A 15,618-nucleotide genomic window follows, 5' to 3' on the forward strand; every position below is an offset into this window, starting at 1 on the left:
CTGACAATGTAATACTACATTTTAAAATTCTAGATATGTAATTAACACTCTAGAACAGCAATTTAACAGTCTAGAATATCTAGCACATCTTAACTTAACATTCTAAAACTGTAACGTTACACTCTTGAACCGCATGTTAAAACTCTAGAACATTAACCTGACATTCTAATACTACAACTTAAAATTCTAGAACTGGTATTAACATTCTAGAAGTGCAATCGCTCTGGTTTAGTGAGGTATTACAACACCTGACTGACCAGTTAACTAACATGGAGGGAAATATCCAGAATAGCTTATCACTGCTCTTGGGGCCTTTAACACTGCAAACCTCAACACAGCAATTTAACAGTCTAGAATATCTAGCACATCTTAACTTAACATTCTTAACATTCTAGAATTGTAACGTTACACTCTTGAACCACATCTTAAAATTCTATTAACCTGACTCTAATACTACAACTTAAAATTCTAGAACTGGTATTAACATTCTAGAAGTGCAATCGCTCTGGAATTATTTTCCAAAGTCTGAGAACAGTCCCCCTCTTCCCGGCCGGATTACTAAGATTCTGGAAGGGCTACAAAGACAGAAGAACTCTTTAGAAAGGACTACCTGTCGGCTAACGAGCTACAGCTACGACGAGACGATGGGTCCAAAGTTAGCGAAGCAACTAAACTCTGTGCAAAATTAGCCCGGCTAGCTCAGTCGGTAGAGCATGAGACTCTTAATCTCAGGGTCGTGGGTTCGAGCCCCACGTTGGGCGAAGGTGTTTTTAAAAGAGGGATTCTCTGAGTTCAGGACTGGGTTAGTGCGGTATTACAACACCTGAATGAGCAGTTAACTAAGATGGAGGGAAATATCCAGAATAGCTTATCAGTGCTGTTGGGGACTTCAACACTGCAAACCTCGGCACAATCTTAGATATGTTACAATGTATCAATCAGCCAGTACATTATACAGCTCATACAAGGCGTAAGACAATGGAAGGTTTAATATTACAGGAATAAACACGGAGGTGCTGTGGATTAGTTGGTGAAAGTGCCTGTCTAGTAAACAGGAGATCCTGGGTTCAAATCCCAGCAGCACCTTGTTGTTGCAGAAATTACCACTCTTTGCATTCCATCTGCACGTTTACCCTATCACCATGCTACACAGTATGGTACAAGTATGCTACCCTGGTAGCAAATGGAAAAAAGTTGACACAAAGGACTGTTGAGGCTGCTCTTTAACATGTTACAATCTTGAACCACATCGTAAAATTCTAGAACTTCAACCTGACAATGTAATACTACATTTTAAAATTCTAGATATGTAATTAACACTCTAGAACAGCAATTTAACAGTCTAGAATATCTAGCACATCTTAACTTAACATTCTAAAACTGTAACGTTACACTCTTGAACCGCATGTTAAAACTCTAGAACATTAACCTGACATTCTAATACTACAACTTAAAATTCTAGAACTGGTATTAACATTCTAGAAGTGCAATCGCTCTGGTTTAGTGAGGTATTACAACACCTGACTGACCAGTTAACTAACATGGAGGGAAATATCCAGAATAGCTTATCACTGCTCTTGGGGCCTTTAACACTGCAAACCTCAACACAGCAATTTAACAGTCTAGAATATCTAGCACATCTTAACTTAACATTCTTAACATTCTAGAATTGTAACGTTACACTCTTGAACCACATCTTAAAATTCTATTAACCTGACTCTAATACTACAACTTAAAATTCTAGAACTGGTATTAACATTCTAGAAGTGCAATCGCTCTGGAATTATTTTCCAAAGTCTGAGAACAGTCCCCCTCTTCCCGGCCGGATTACTAAGATTCTGGAAGGGCTACAAAGACAGAAGAACTCTTTAGAAAGGACTACCTGTCGGCTAACGAGCTACAGCTACGACGAGACGATGGGTCCAAAGTTAGCGAAGCAACTAAACTCTGTGCAAAATTAGCCCGGCTAGCTCAGTCGGTAGAGCATGAGACTCTTAATCTCAGGGTCGTGGGTTCGAGCCCCACGTTGGGCGAAGGTGTTTTTAAAAGAGGGATTCTCTGAGTTCAGGACTGGGTTAGTGCGGTATTACAACACCTGAATGAGCAGTTAACTAACATGGAGGGAAATATCCAGAATAGCTTATCACTGCTCTTGGGGACTTCAACACTGCAAACCTCGGCACAATCTTCGATATGTTACAATGTATCAATCAGCCAGTACATTATACAGCTCATACAAGGCGTAAGACAATGGAAGGTTTAATATTACAGAAATAAACACGGAGGTGCTGTGGATTAGTTGGTGAAAGTGCCTGTCTAGTAAACAGGAGATCCTGGGTTCAAATCCCAGCAGCACCTTGTTGTTGCAGAAATTACCACTCTTTGCATTCCATCTGCACGTTTACCCTATCACCATGCTACACAGTATGGTACAAGTATGCTACCCTGGTAGCAAATGGAAAAAAGTTGACACAAAGGACTGTTGAGGCTGCTCTTTAACATGTTACAATCTTGAACCATATCGTAAAATTCTAGAACTTCAACCTGACAATGTAATACTACATTTTAAAATTCTAGATATGTAATTAACACTCTAGAACAGCAATTTAACAGTCTAGAATATCTAGCACATCTTAACTTAACATTCTAAAACTGTAACGTTACACTCTTGAACCGCATGTTAAAACTCTAGAACATTAACCTGACATTTTAATACTACAACTTAAAATTCTAGAACTGGTATTAACATTCTAGAAGTGCAATCGCTCTGGTTTAGTGAGGTATTACAACACCTGACTGACCAGTTAACTAACATGGAGGGAAATATCCAGAATAGCTTATCACTGCTCTTGGGGCCTTTAACACTGCAAACCTCAACACAGCAATTTAACAGTCTAGAACAGTGTTTCTCAACGGGGGCGGTACCGCCCCCCAGGGGGCGTTCAGAAGATGATGGGGGGCGTTGGAAGCAATATTTTGGAAAGGGGGGCGTTGAGGTGCCCTTGGGGGGCGTTTGTTTGAAAGCTAGTTTAAACCAAAGATTCACAATAACAATACATGTTTACGCTTAAACTACTTGCAAAAAACAGTTTTCTGCAACATTAAAAACCTGCCAGTTCACGGCACTGCAACTGGACGAGACGGTGGATCATTGTTCGGCGCAACTCCGTGCTGCCTTCACGGAAACGGGACGTCAGAGCATCGTCTTAAATGAGCTCCGTATTTCAGCGTGAAGCTGCGTTCAGAAAAAATAGCAATCGCCGCAGGGTGGTGCAACGTCCTGATGTATTCTTTAATCCCCCCAATGTAGCACAAGTAGACTTTATATTTCACAGTAACAGTTTGTCGTCAGATCTTTTATAGAACCCAAGGTTTCCTACTGTACCTGAAGGCAGCTTAATTTCACGAAGAAAAAGTGAAAAGAGACGAGCGAGAGATTTTTTTTATTTTTTTTACGAGCGAGAGACATCGACTGTGCTTTGTTGTTTGGCAAACATTTAGCTGTCCCCCAAACTCCCGGGCAATTCAGGGCTTGTGTTTGCTGTTTTAAAACTTTCTTCTGGAAGCTGATAGAGGCAGAGATGTCGCTGTTTACTGTACGGGACTCCACCTCCTCAAAACGCAGCACGATGTGGGGTTGCGCTTCTCCAAACGTTTTTTCTGCTATTTACTCAAGACAGGCGAGAGCAACCTAAACTTTCAAACCTAGACTCTTCTAACCTAGACTCTTCTAACTTAGGCCTATACTCTTCTAAACATCAACAAAGGGCTCTCACTAACTTTCAAAGGTTGTAAACTTATTTCCATTCGGCAGTAGGTGCGTCGTTCTACAAGTTTGTCATCACCAAAATGAAAACCTTGTTTCTGTGTGTGTGTGTGTGTGTATGTGTGTGTGTGTGTGTGTGTGTGTGTGTGTGTGTGTGTGTGTGTGTGTGTGTGTGTGTGTGTATGCGTGCGTGTAATCCTGCTTTTACCCCTTGATAAGTGCAAGCTTGTTTTCCGTTGGAACAATTTGAATGAAAAATAGATTTGAATTTTAAATTGCTAGCTGTTTCTGATTGGCTACTGTTAGTGTTTGTAATAATAATAATAATAATAATAATAATACATTTTATTTAAAACGCCTTTCATGACACCCAAGGTCACTTCACAACCAAAAAAGGACATTCAAATTATAGTCATCTTATAAAGGTGCTGAGGTTCACACCATGCAGCAGGCCTTTTGATAATGCCTAATTATAGTTTGAATGTTACATATCTAGTAGTTCTGATTGGCTGCTGTTATTTAATTTGAATGTCAAATTGCATAAAAAAAAAAAGAAAAAGGTAAATATTTCTATTCACATGGCTTTTTTGATACCTGGGAAACTAATACATGTGTTGTTTGTCATTCAATGATTTGATTTATTGATTATTTTTAATAACAATAGTAACAACAATAATAGGCCTATATTAGGGCGTAATCATTAATATCCGGGGCAATTAGCCTACATAATATTTGATGGGGGGCGTTAGGGACCTGGATAATGGATAGGGGGGCGCTGACACAAAAAAGGTTGAGAACCACTGGTCTAGAATATCTAGCACATCTTAACTTAACATTCTTAACATTCTAGAATTGTAACGTTACACTCTTGAACCACATCTTAAAATTCTATTAACCTGACTCTAATACTACAACTTAAAATTCTAGAACTGGTATTAACATTCTAGAAGTGCAATCGCTCTGGAATTATTTTCCAAAGTCTGAGAACAGTCCCCCTCTTCCCGGCCGGATTACTAAGATTCTGGAAGGGCTACAAAGACAGAAGAACTCTTTAGGAAGGACTACCTGTCGGCTAACGAGCTACAGCTACGACGAGACGATGGGTCCAAAGTTAGCGAAGCAACTAAACTCTGTGCGAAATTAGCCCGGCTAGCTCAGTCGGTAGAGCATGAGACTCTTAATCTCAGGGTCGTGGGTTCGTGCCCCACGTTGGGCGAAGGTGTTTTTAAAAGAGGGATTCTCTGAGTTCAGGACTGGGTTAGTGAGGTATTACAACACCTGAATGAGCAGTTAACTAACATGGAGGGAAATATCCAGAATAGCTTATCACTGCTCTTGGGGACTGCAAACCTCGGCACAATCTTCGATATGTTACAATGTATCAATCAGCCAGTACATTATACAGCTCATACAAGGCGTAAGACAATGGAAGGTTTAATATTACAGGAATGAACACGGAGGTGCTGTGGCTTAGTTGGTGAAAGTGCCTGTCTAGTAAACAGGAGATCCTGGGTTCAAATCCCAGCAGCACCTTGTTGTTGCAGAAATTACCACTCTTTGCATTCCATCTGCACGTTTACCCTATCACCATGCTACACAGTATGGTACAAGTATGCTACCCTGGTAGAAAATGGAAAAAAGTTGACACAAAGGACTGTTGAGGCTGCTCTTTAACATGTTACAATCTTGAACCACATCGTAAAATTCTAGAACTTCAACCTGACAATGTAATACTACATTTTAAAATTCTAAATATGTAATTAACACTCTAGAACAGCAATTTAACAGTCTAGAATATCTAGCACATCTTAACTTAACATTCTAAAACTGTAACGTTACACTCTTGAAAACTGTAATGTTAAAACTCTAGAACATTAACCTGACATTCTAATACTACAACTTAAAATTCTAGAACTGGTATTAACATTCTAGAAGTGCAATCGCTCTGGTTTAGTGAGGTATTACAACACCTGACTGACCAGTTAACTAACATGGAGGGAAATATCCAGAATAGCTTATCACTGCTCTTGGGGCCTTTAACACTGCAAACCTCAACACAGCAATTTAACAGTCTAGAATATCTGGCACATCTTAACTTAACATTCTTAACATTCTAGAATTGTAACGTTACACTCTTGAACCACATCTTAAAATTCTATTAACCTGACTCTAATACTACAACTTAAAATTCTAGAACTGGTATTAACATTCTAGAAGTGCAATCGCTCTGGAATTATTTTCCAAAGTCTGAGAACAGTCCCCCTCTTCCCGGCCGGATTACTAAGATTCTGGAAGGGCTACAAAGACAGAAGAACTCTTTAGAAAGGACTACCTGCTCATGCTAACGAGCTACAGCTACGACGAGACGATGGGTCCAAAGTTAGCGAAGCAACTAAACTCTGTGCAAAATTAGCCCGGCTAGCTCAGTCGTGTAGAGCATGAGACTCTTAATCTCAGGGTCGTGGGTTCGAGCCCCACGTTGGGCGAAGGTGTTTTTAAAAGAGGGATTCTCTGACTTCAGGACTGGGTTAGTGAGGTATTACAACACCTGAATGAGCAGTTAACTAACATGGAGGGAAATATCCAGAATAGCTTATCACTGCTCTTGGGACTTCAAAACTGCAAACCTCAACACAGCAATTTAACAGTCTAGAATATCTAGCACATCTTAACTTAACATTCTTAACATTCTAGAATTGTAACGTTACACTCTATAACCACATCTTAAAATTCTATTAACCTGACTCTAATACTACAACTTAAAATTCTAGAACTGGTATTAACATTCTAGAAGTGCAATCGCTCTGGAATTATTTTCCAAAGTCTGAGAACAGTCCCCCTCTTCCCGGCCGGATTACTAAGATTCTGGAAGGGCTACAAAGACAGAAGAACTCTTTAGGAAGGACTACCTGTCGGCTAACGAGCTACAGCTACGACGAGACGATGGGTCCAAAGTTAGCGAAGCAACTAAACTCTATGCAAAATTAGCCCGGCTAGCTCAGTCGGTAGAGCATGAGACTCTTAATCTCAGGGTCGTGGGTTCGAGCCCCACGTTGGGCGAAGGTGTTTTTAAAAGAGGGATTCTCTGACTTCAGGACTGGGTTAGTGAGGTATTACAACACCTGAATGAGCAGTTAACTAACATGGAGGGAAATATCCAGAATAGCTTATCACTGCTCTTGGGGACTGCAAACCTCGGCACAATCTTCGATATGTTACAATGTATCAATCAGCCAGTACATTATACAGCTCATACAAGGCCAAGAAAATGGAAGGTTTAATAATTACAAAAAAAATAAGCACGGAAGGTTTTTAGAAAAAAAAGAAGGTGCTGTGGCTTAGTTGGTGAAAGTGCCTGTCTAGTAAACAGGAGATCCTGGGTTCAAATCCCAGCAGCACCTTGTTGTTGCAGAAATTACCACTCTTTGCATTCCATCTGCACGTTTACCCTATCACCATGCTACACAGTATGGTACAAGTATGCTACCCTGGTAGCAAATGGAAAAAAGTTGACACAAAGGACTGTTGAGGCTGCTCTTTAACATGTTACAATCTTGAACCACATCGTAAAATTCTAGAACTTCAACCTGACAATGTAATACTACATTTTAAAATTCTAAATATGTAATTAACACTCTAGAACAGCAATTTAACAGTCTAGAATATCTAGCACATCTTAACTTAACATTCTAAAACTGTAACGTTACACTCTTGAACCGCATGTTAAAACTCTAGAACATTAACCTGACATTCTAATACTACAACTTAAAATTCTAGAACTGGTATTAACATTCTAGAAGTGCAATCGCTCTGGTTTAGTGAGGTATTACAACACCTGACTGACCAGTTAACTAACATGGAGGGAAATATCCAGAATAGCTTATCACTGCTCTTGGGGCCTTTAACACTGCAAACCTCAACACAGCAATTTAACAGTCTAGAATATCTAGCACATCTTAACTTAACATTCTTAACATTCTAGAATTGTAACGTTACACTCTTGAACCACATCTTAAAATTCTATTAACCTGACTCTAATACTACAACTTAAAATTCTAGAACTGGTATTAACATTCTAGAAGTGCCAACCGTCTGGGAATTATTTTCCAAAGTCTGAGAACAGTCCCCCTCTTCCCGCCGGATTACTAAGATTCTGGAAGGGCTACAAAGACAGAAGAATTCTTTAGAAAGGACTACCTGTCGGCTAACAAGCTACAGCTACGACGAGACGATGGGTCCAAAGTTCGCCAAGCAACTAAACTCTCTAAAGAAAAAAATAACTTTCCCCTCCTTTAATAGAAAAAAAAAAAAAATTTTTTTAATTTTTGGGGGGGTGTTCCCCCAAAAGTTTTTTAAAAAAGGATTTCTGACTTCAGGACTGGGTTAGTGAGGTATTACAACACCTGAATGAGCAGTTAACTAACATGGAGGGAAATATCCAGAATAGCTTATCACTGCTCTTGGGACTTCAAAACTGCAAACCTCAGCACAATCTCGATATGTTACAATGTATCAATCAGCCAGTACATTATACAGCTCATACAAGGGCCTAAGACAATGGAAGGTTTAATATTACAGGAATAAGCACGGAGGTGCTGTGGCTTAGTTGGTGAAAGTGCCTGTCTAGTAAACAGGAGATCCTGGGTTCAAATCCCAGCAGCACCTTGTTGTTGCAGAAATTACCACTCTTTGCATTCCATCTGCACGTTTACCCTATCACCATGCTACACAGTATGGGAACAATGCAATACCCTGGTAGCAAATGGAAGAAAGTTGACACAAAGGACTGTTGAGGCTACTCTTTAACATGTTACAATCTTGGACCACATCGTAAAATTCTAGAACTTCAACCTGACAATGTAATACTACATTTTAAAATTCTAGATATGTAATTAACACTCTAGAACAGCAATTTAACAGTCAAGAATATCTAGCACATCTTAACTTAACATTCTAAAACTGTAACGTTACACTCTTGAACCGCATGTTAAAACTCTAGAACATTAACCTGACATTCTAATACTACAACTTAAAATTCTAGAACTGGTATTAACATTCTAGAAGTGCAATCGCTCTGGTTTAGTGAGGTATTACAACACCTGACTGACCAGTTAACTAACATGGAGGGAAATATCCAGAATAGCTTATCACTGCTCTTGGGGCCTTTAACACTGCAAACCTCAACACAGCAATTTAACAGTCTAGAATATCTAGCACATCTTAACTTAACATTCTTAACATTCTAGAATTGTAACGTTACACTCTTGAACCACATCTTAAAATTCTATTAACCTGACTCTAATACTACAACTTAAAATTCTAGAACTGGTATTAACATTCTAGAAGTGCAATCGCTCTGGAATTATTTTCCAAAGTCTGAGAACAGTCCCCCTCTCCCCCGGCGATTACTAAGATTCTGGAAGGGCTACAAAGACAGAAGAATTCTTTAGAAAGGACTACCTGTCGGCTAACGAGCTACAGCTACGACGAGACGATGGGTCCAAAGTTAGCGAAGCAACTAAACTCTGTGCAAAATTAGCCCGGCTAGCTCAGTCGGTAGAGCATGAGACTCTTAATCTCAGGGTCGTGGGTTCGAGCCCCACGTTGGGCGAAGGTGTTTTTAAAAGAGGGATTCTCTGACTTCAGGACTGGGTTAGTGAGGTATTACAACACCTGAATGAGCAGTTAACTAACATGGAGGGAAATATCCAGAATAGCTTATCACTGCTCTTGGGACTTCAAAACTGCAAACCTCAGCACAATCTTCGATATGTTACAATGTATCAATCAGCCAGTACATTATACAGCTCATACAAGGCGTAAGACAATGGAAGGTTTAATATTACAGGAATAAGCACGGAGGTGCTGTGGCTTAGTTGGTGAAAGTGCCTGTCTAGTAAACAGGAGATCCTGGGTTCAAATCCCAGCAGCACCTTGTTGTTGCAGAAATTACCACTCTTTGCATTCCATCTGCACGTTTACCCTATCACCATGCTACACAGTATGGTACAAGTATGCTACCCTGGTAGCAAATGGAAGAAAGTTGACACAAAGGACTGTTGAGGCTACTCTTTAACATGTTACAATCTTGGACCACATCGTAAAATTCTAGAACTTCAACCTGACAATGTAATACTACATTTTAAAATTCTAGATATGTAATTAACACTCTAGAACAGCAATTTAACAGTCTAGAATATCTAGCACATCTTAACTTAACATTCTAAAACTGTAACGTTACACTCTTGAACCGCATGTTAAAACTCTAGAACATTAACCTGACATTCTAATACTACAACTTAAAATTCTAGAACTGGTATTAACATTCTAGAAGTGCAATCGCTCTGGTTTAGTGAGGTATTACAACACCTGACTGACCAGTTAACTAACATGGAGGGAAATATCCAGAATAGCTTATCACTGCTCTTGGGGCCTTTAACACTGCAAACCTCAACACAGCAATTTAACAGTCTAGAATATCTAGCACATCTTAACTTAACATTCTTAACATTCTAGAATTGTAACGTTACACTCTTGAACCACATCTTAAAATTCTATTAACCTGACTCTAATACTACAACTTAAAATTCTAGAACTGGTATTAACATTCTAGAAGTGCAATCGCTCTGGAATTATTTTCCAAAGTCTGAGAACAGTCCCCCTCTTCCCGGCCGGATTACTAAGATTCTGGAAGGGCTACAAAGACAGAAGAATTCTCTTTAGAAAGGACTACCTGTCGGCTAACGAGCTACAGCTACGACGAGACGATGGGTCCAAAGTTAGCGAAGCAACTAAACTCTGTGCAAAATTAGCCCGGCTAGCTCAGTCGGTAGAGCATGAGACTCTTAATCTCAGGGTCGTGGGTTCGAGCCCCACGTTGGGCGAAGGTGTTTTTAAAAGAGGGATTCTCTGACTTCAGGACTGGGTTAGTGAGGTATTACAACACCTGAATGAGCAGTTAACTAACATGGAGGGAAATATCCAGAATAGCTTATCACTGCTCTTGGGACTTCAAAACTGCAAACCTCAGCACAATCTTCGATATGTTACAATGTATCAATCAGCCAGTACATTATACAGCTCATACAAGGCGTAAGACAATGGAAGGTTTAATATTACAGGAATAAGCACGGAGGTGCTGTGGCTTAGTTGGTGAAAGTGCCTGTCTAGTAAACAGGAGATCCTGGGTTCAAATCCCAGCAGCACCTTGTTGTTGCAGAAATTACCACTCTTTGCATTCCATCTGCACGTTTACCCTATCACCATGCTACACAGTATGGTACAAGTATGCTACCCTGGTAGAAAATGGAAAAAAGTTGACACAAAGGACTGTTGAGGCTGCTCTTTAACATGTTACAATCTTGAACCACATCGTAAAATTCTAGAACTTCAACCTGACAATGTAATACTACATTTTAAAATTCTAGATATGTAATTAACACTCTAGAACAGCAATTTAACAGTCTAGAATATCTAGCACATCTTAACTTAACATTCTAAAACTGTAACGTTACACTCTTGAACCGCATGTTAAAACTCTAGAACATTAACCTGACATTCTAATACTACAACTTAAAATTCTAGAACTGGTATTAACATTCTAGAAGTGCAATCGCTCTGGTTTAGTGAGGTATTACAACACCTGACTGACCAGTTAACTAACATGGAGGGAAATATCCAGAATAGCTTATCACTGCTCTTGGGGCCTTTAACACTGCAAACCTCAACACAGCAATTTAACAGTCTAGAATATCTAGCACATCTTAACTTAACATTCTTAACATTCTAGAATTGTAACGTTACACTCTTGAACCACATCTTAAAATTCTATTAACCTGACTCTAATACTACAACTTAAAATTCTAGAACTGGTATTAACATTCTAGAAGTGCAATCGCTCTGGAATTATTTTCCAAAGTCTGAGAACAGTCCCCCTCTTCCCGGCCGGATTACTAAGATTCTGGAAGGGCTACAAAGACAGAAGAACTCTTTAGAAAGGACTACCTGTCGGCTAACGAGCTACAGCTACGACGAGACGATGGGTCCAAAGTTAGCGAAGCAACTAAACTCTGTGCAAAATTAGCCCGGCTAGCTCAGTCGGTAGAGCATGAGACTCTTAATCTCAGGGTCGTGGGTTCGAGCCCCACGTTGGGCGAAGGTGTTTTTAAAAGAGGGATTCTCTGAGTTCAGGACTGGGTTAGTGAGGTATTACAACACCTGAATGAGCAGTTAACTAACATGGAGGGAAATATCCAGAATAGCTTATCACTGCTCTTGGGACTTCAAAACTGCAAACCTCAGCACAATCTTCGATATGTTACAATGTATCAATCAGCCAGTACATTATACAGCTCATACAAGGCGTAAGACAATGGAAGGTTTAATATTACAGGAATAAGCACGGAGGTGCTGTGGCTTAGTTGGTGAAAGTGCCTGTCTAGTAAACAGGAGATCCTGGGTTCAAATCCCAGCAGCACCTTGTTGTTGCAGAAATTACATACTCTTGCATTCCATCTGCACGTTTACCCTATCACCATGCTACACAGTATGGTACAAGTATGCTACCCTGGTAGCAAATGGAAAAAAGTTGACACAAAGGACTGTTGAGGCTGCTCTTTAACATGTTACAATCTTGAACCACATCGTAAAATTCTAGAACTTCAACCTGACAATGTAATACTACATTTTAAAATTCTAGATATGTAATTAACACTCTAGAACAGCAATTTAACAGTCTAGAATATCTAGCACATCTTAACTTAACATTCTAAAACTGTAACGTTACACTCTTGAACCGCATGTTAAAACTCTAGAACATTAACCTGACATTCTAATACTACAACTTAAAATTCTAGAACTGGTATTAACATTCTAGAAGTGCAATCGCTCTGGTTTAGTGAGGTATTACAACACCTGACTGACCAGTTAACTAACATGGAGGGAAATATCCAGAATAGCTTATCACTGCTCTTGGGGCCTTTAACACTGCAAACCTCAACACAGCAATTTAACAGTCTAGAATATCTAGCACATCTTAACTTAACATTCTTAACATTCTAGAATTGTAACGTTACACTCTTGAACCACATCTTAAAATTCTATTAATCTGATTCTAATACTACAACTTAAAATTCTAGAACTGGTATTAACATTCTAGAAGTGCAATCGCTCTGGAATTATTTTCCAAAGTCTGAGAACAGTCCCCTCTTCCCGGCCGGATTACTAAGATTCTGGAAGGGCTACAAAGACAGAAGAACTCTTTAGAAAGGACTACCTGTCGGCTAACGACCAGCTACGCACGCAGACGATGGGTCCAAAGTTAGCGAAGCAACTAAACTCTGTGCAAAATTAGCCCGGCTAGCTCAGTCGGTAGAGCATGAGACTCTTAATCTCAGGGTCGTGGGTTCGAGCCCCACGTTGGGCGAAGGTGTTTTTAAAAGAGGGATTCTCTGAGTTCAGGACTGGGTTAGTGAGGTATTACAACACCTGAATGAGCAGTTAACTAACATGGAGGGAAATATCCAGAATAGCTTATCACTGCTCTTGGGGACTTCAACACTGCAAACCTCGGCACAATCTTCGATATGTTACAATGTATCAATCAGCCAGTACATTATACAGCTCATACAAGGCGAAAGACAATGGAAGGTTTAATATTACAGGAATAAGCACGGAGGTGCTGTGGATTAGTTGGTGAAAGTGCCTGTCTAGTAAACAGGAGATCCTGGGTTCAAATCCCAGCAGCACCTTGTTGTTGCAGAAATTACCACTCTTTGCATTCCATCTGCACGTTTACCCTATCACCATGCTACACAGTATGGTACAAGTATGCTACCCTGGTAGAAAATGGAAAAAAGTTGACACAAAGGACTGTTGAGGCTGCTCTTTAACATGTTACAATCTTGAACCACATCGTAAAATTCTAGAACTTCAACCTGACAATGTAATACTACATTTTAAAATTCTAGATATGTAATTAACACTCTAGAACAGCAATTTAACAGTCTAGAATATCTAGCACATCTTAACTTAACATTCTAAAACTGTAACGTTACACTCTTGAACCGCATGTTAAAACTCTAGAACATTAACCTGACATTCTAATACTACAACTTAAAATTCTAGAACTGGTATTAACATTCTAGAAGTGCAATCGCTCTGGTTTAGTGAGGTATTACAACACCTGACTGACCAGTTAACTAACATGGAGGGAAATATCCAGAATAGCTTATCACTGCTCTTGGGGCCTTTAACACGCAAACCTCAACACAGCAATTTAACAGTCTAGAACAGTGTTTCTCAAGCGGGTATTTTGCCGCGCCCCAGAGTTCAGAAGATGATGGGGCGGTTGGAAGCAATATTTTGGAAGAGGGCTTGAGGTGCCCGCAGGCGTTTGTTTTTGAAAGCTAGTTTAAACCAAAGATTCACAATAACAATACATGTTTACGCAGCAACTACTTGCAAAAAACAGTTTTCTGCAACATTAAAAACCTGCCAGTTCACGGCACTGCAACTGACGAGACGGTGGATCATTGTTCGGCGCAACTCCGTGCTGCCTTCCCGGAAACGGGACGTCAGAGCATCGTCTTAAATGAGCTCCGTATTTCAGCGTGAAGCTGCGTTCAGAAAAAAAGCAAGTCGCACGCAGGGTGGGTACCAACGTCCTGATGTATTCTTTAATCCCCCAATGTAGCACAAGTAGACTTTATATTTCACAGTAACAGTTTGTCGTCAGATCTTTTATAGAACCCAAGGTTTCCTACTGTACCTGAAGGCAGCTTAATTTCACCGAAAAGAAAAGAAAGAAAGAGACCGAGATTTTTTTTATTTTTTTTCGGCGCGAGACATCGACTGTGCTTTGTTGTTTGGCAAACATTTAGCTGTCCCCCAAACTCCCGGGCAATTCAGGGCTTGTGTTTGCTGTTTTAAAACTTTCTTCTGGAAGCTGATAGAGGCAGAGATGTCGCTGTTTACTGTACGGGACTCCACCTCCTCAAAACGCAACGATGTGGGGTTGCGCTTCTCAAACGTTTTTTCTGCTATTTACATCGAGACAGGCGATAGCAAACCTAGACTTTCAAACCTAGACTCTTCTAACCTAGACTCTTCTAACTTAGGCCTATATCTCTTCTAAACATCAACAAAGGGCTCTCACTAACTTTCAAAGGTTGTAAACTTATTTCCTATCGGCAGTAGGTGTCGTTCTTCAAGTTTGTCATCACCAAAATGAAAACCTTGTTTCTGTGTGTGTGTGTGTGTGTGTGTGTGTGTGTGTGTGTGTGTGTGTGTGTGTGTGTGTGTGTGTGTGTGTGTGTGTGTATGCGTGCGTGTAATCCTGCTTTTACCCCTTGATAAGTGCAAGCTTGTTTTCCGTTGGAACAATTTGAATGAAAAATAGATTTGAATTTTAAATTGCTAGCTGTTTCTGATTGGCTACTGTTAGTGTTTGTAATAATAATAATAATAATAATAATAATAATAATAATACATTTTATTTAAAACGCCTTTCATGACACCCAAGGTCACTTCACAACCAAAAAAGGACATTCAAATTATAGTCATCTTATAAAGGTGCTGAGGTTCACACCATGCAGCAGGCCTTTTGATAATGCCTAATTATAGTTTGAATGTTACATATCTAGTAGTTCTGATTGGCTGCTGTTATTTAATTTGAATGTCAAATTGCATAAAAAAAAAAAGAAAAAGGTAAATATTTCTATTCACATGGCTTTTTTGATACCTGGGAAACTAATACATGTGTTGTTTGTCATTCAATGATTTGATTTATTGATTATTTTTAATAACAATAGTAACAACAATAATAGGCCTATATTAGGGGAATCATTAATATC

General features: G+C 39.6%; 2 protein-coding genes and 18 non-coding genes across 21 annotated transcripts in view; 19 read left to right on the forward strand and 1 right to left on the reverse strand.

Moving 5' to 3' along the window:
• The window catches only part of LOC120554234 (zinc finger protein 501-like), a 223,975-nt gene that overhangs the window by 118,184 nt on the left and 90,173 nt on the right, over nucleotides 1-15,618 (forward strand). The window lies entirely within an intron of this gene.
• LOC120554212 (gastrula zinc finger protein XlCGF57.1-like) overlaps nucleotides 1-15,618 on the reverse strand; it is a 443,376-nt gene that overhangs the window by 96,121 nt on the left and 331,637 nt on the right. The window lies entirely within an intron of this gene.
• Nucleotides 689-761, forward strand: trnak-cuu. The gene has a single exon. It is a non-coding gene; the product is annotated as a tRNA-Lys (tRNA).
• Nucleotides 1,013-1,086, forward strand: trnat-agu. The gene has a single exon. It is a non-coding gene; the product is annotated as a tRNA-Thr (tRNA).
• On the forward strand, nucleotides 1,961-2,033 carry trnak-cuu. The gene has a single exon. It is a non-coding gene; the product is annotated as a tRNA-Lys (tRNA).
• Nucleotides 2,285-2,358, forward strand: trnat-agu. Its single transcript has one exon. It is a non-coding gene; the product is annotated as a tRNA-Thr (tRNA).
• Nucleotides 4,910-4,982, forward strand: trnak-cuu. The gene has a single exon. It is a non-coding gene; the product is annotated as a tRNA-Lys (tRNA).
• Nucleotides 5,226-5,299, forward strand: trnat-agu. The gene has a single exon. It is a non-coding gene; the product is annotated as a tRNA-Thr (tRNA).
• trnak-cuu lies at nucleotides 6,179-6,252 on the forward strand. Its single transcript has one exon. It is a non-coding gene; the product is annotated as a tRNA-Lys (tRNA).
• Nucleotides 6,754-6,826, forward strand: trnak-cuu. Its single transcript has one exon. It is a non-coding gene; the product is annotated as a tRNA-Lys (tRNA).
• Nucleotides 7,094-7,167, forward strand: trnat-agu. The gene has a single exon. It is a non-coding gene; the product is annotated as a tRNA-Thr (tRNA).
• Nucleotides 8,358-8,431, forward strand: trnat-agu. The gene has a single exon. It is a non-coding gene; the product is annotated as a tRNA-Thr (tRNA).
• Nucleotides 9,305-9,377, forward strand: trnak-cuu. Its single transcript has one exon. It is a non-coding gene; the product is annotated as a tRNA-Lys (tRNA).
• Nucleotides 9,628-9,701, forward strand: trnat-agu. Its single transcript has one exon. It is a non-coding gene; the product is annotated as a tRNA-Thr (tRNA).
• On the forward strand, nucleotides 10,578-10,650 carry trnak-cuu. The gene has a single exon. It is a non-coding gene; the product is annotated as a tRNA-Lys (tRNA).
• On the forward strand, nucleotides 10,901-10,974 carry trnat-agu. The gene has a single exon. It is a non-coding gene; the product is annotated as a tRNA-Thr (tRNA).
• On the forward strand, nucleotides 11,849-11,921 carry trnak-cuu. The gene has a single exon. It is a non-coding gene; the product is annotated as a tRNA-Lys (tRNA).
• Nucleotides 12,172-12,245, forward strand: trnat-agu. The gene has a single exon. It is a non-coding gene; the product is annotated as a tRNA-Thr (tRNA).
• On the forward strand, nucleotides 13,118-13,190 carry trnak-cuu. Its single transcript has one exon. It is a non-coding gene; the product is annotated as a tRNA-Lys (tRNA).
• Nucleotides 13,442-13,515, forward strand: trnat-agu. The gene has a single exon. It is a non-coding gene; the product is annotated as a tRNA-Thr (tRNA).

Source organism: Perca fluviatilis, chromosome 24 (genome assembly GCF_010015445.1).
Source record: "Perca fluviatilis chromosome 24, GENO_Pfluv_1.0, whole genome shotgun sequence".
Lineage (NCBI taxonomy): Eukaryota > Metazoa > Chordata > Actinopteri > Perciformes > Percidae > Perca > Perca fluviatilis.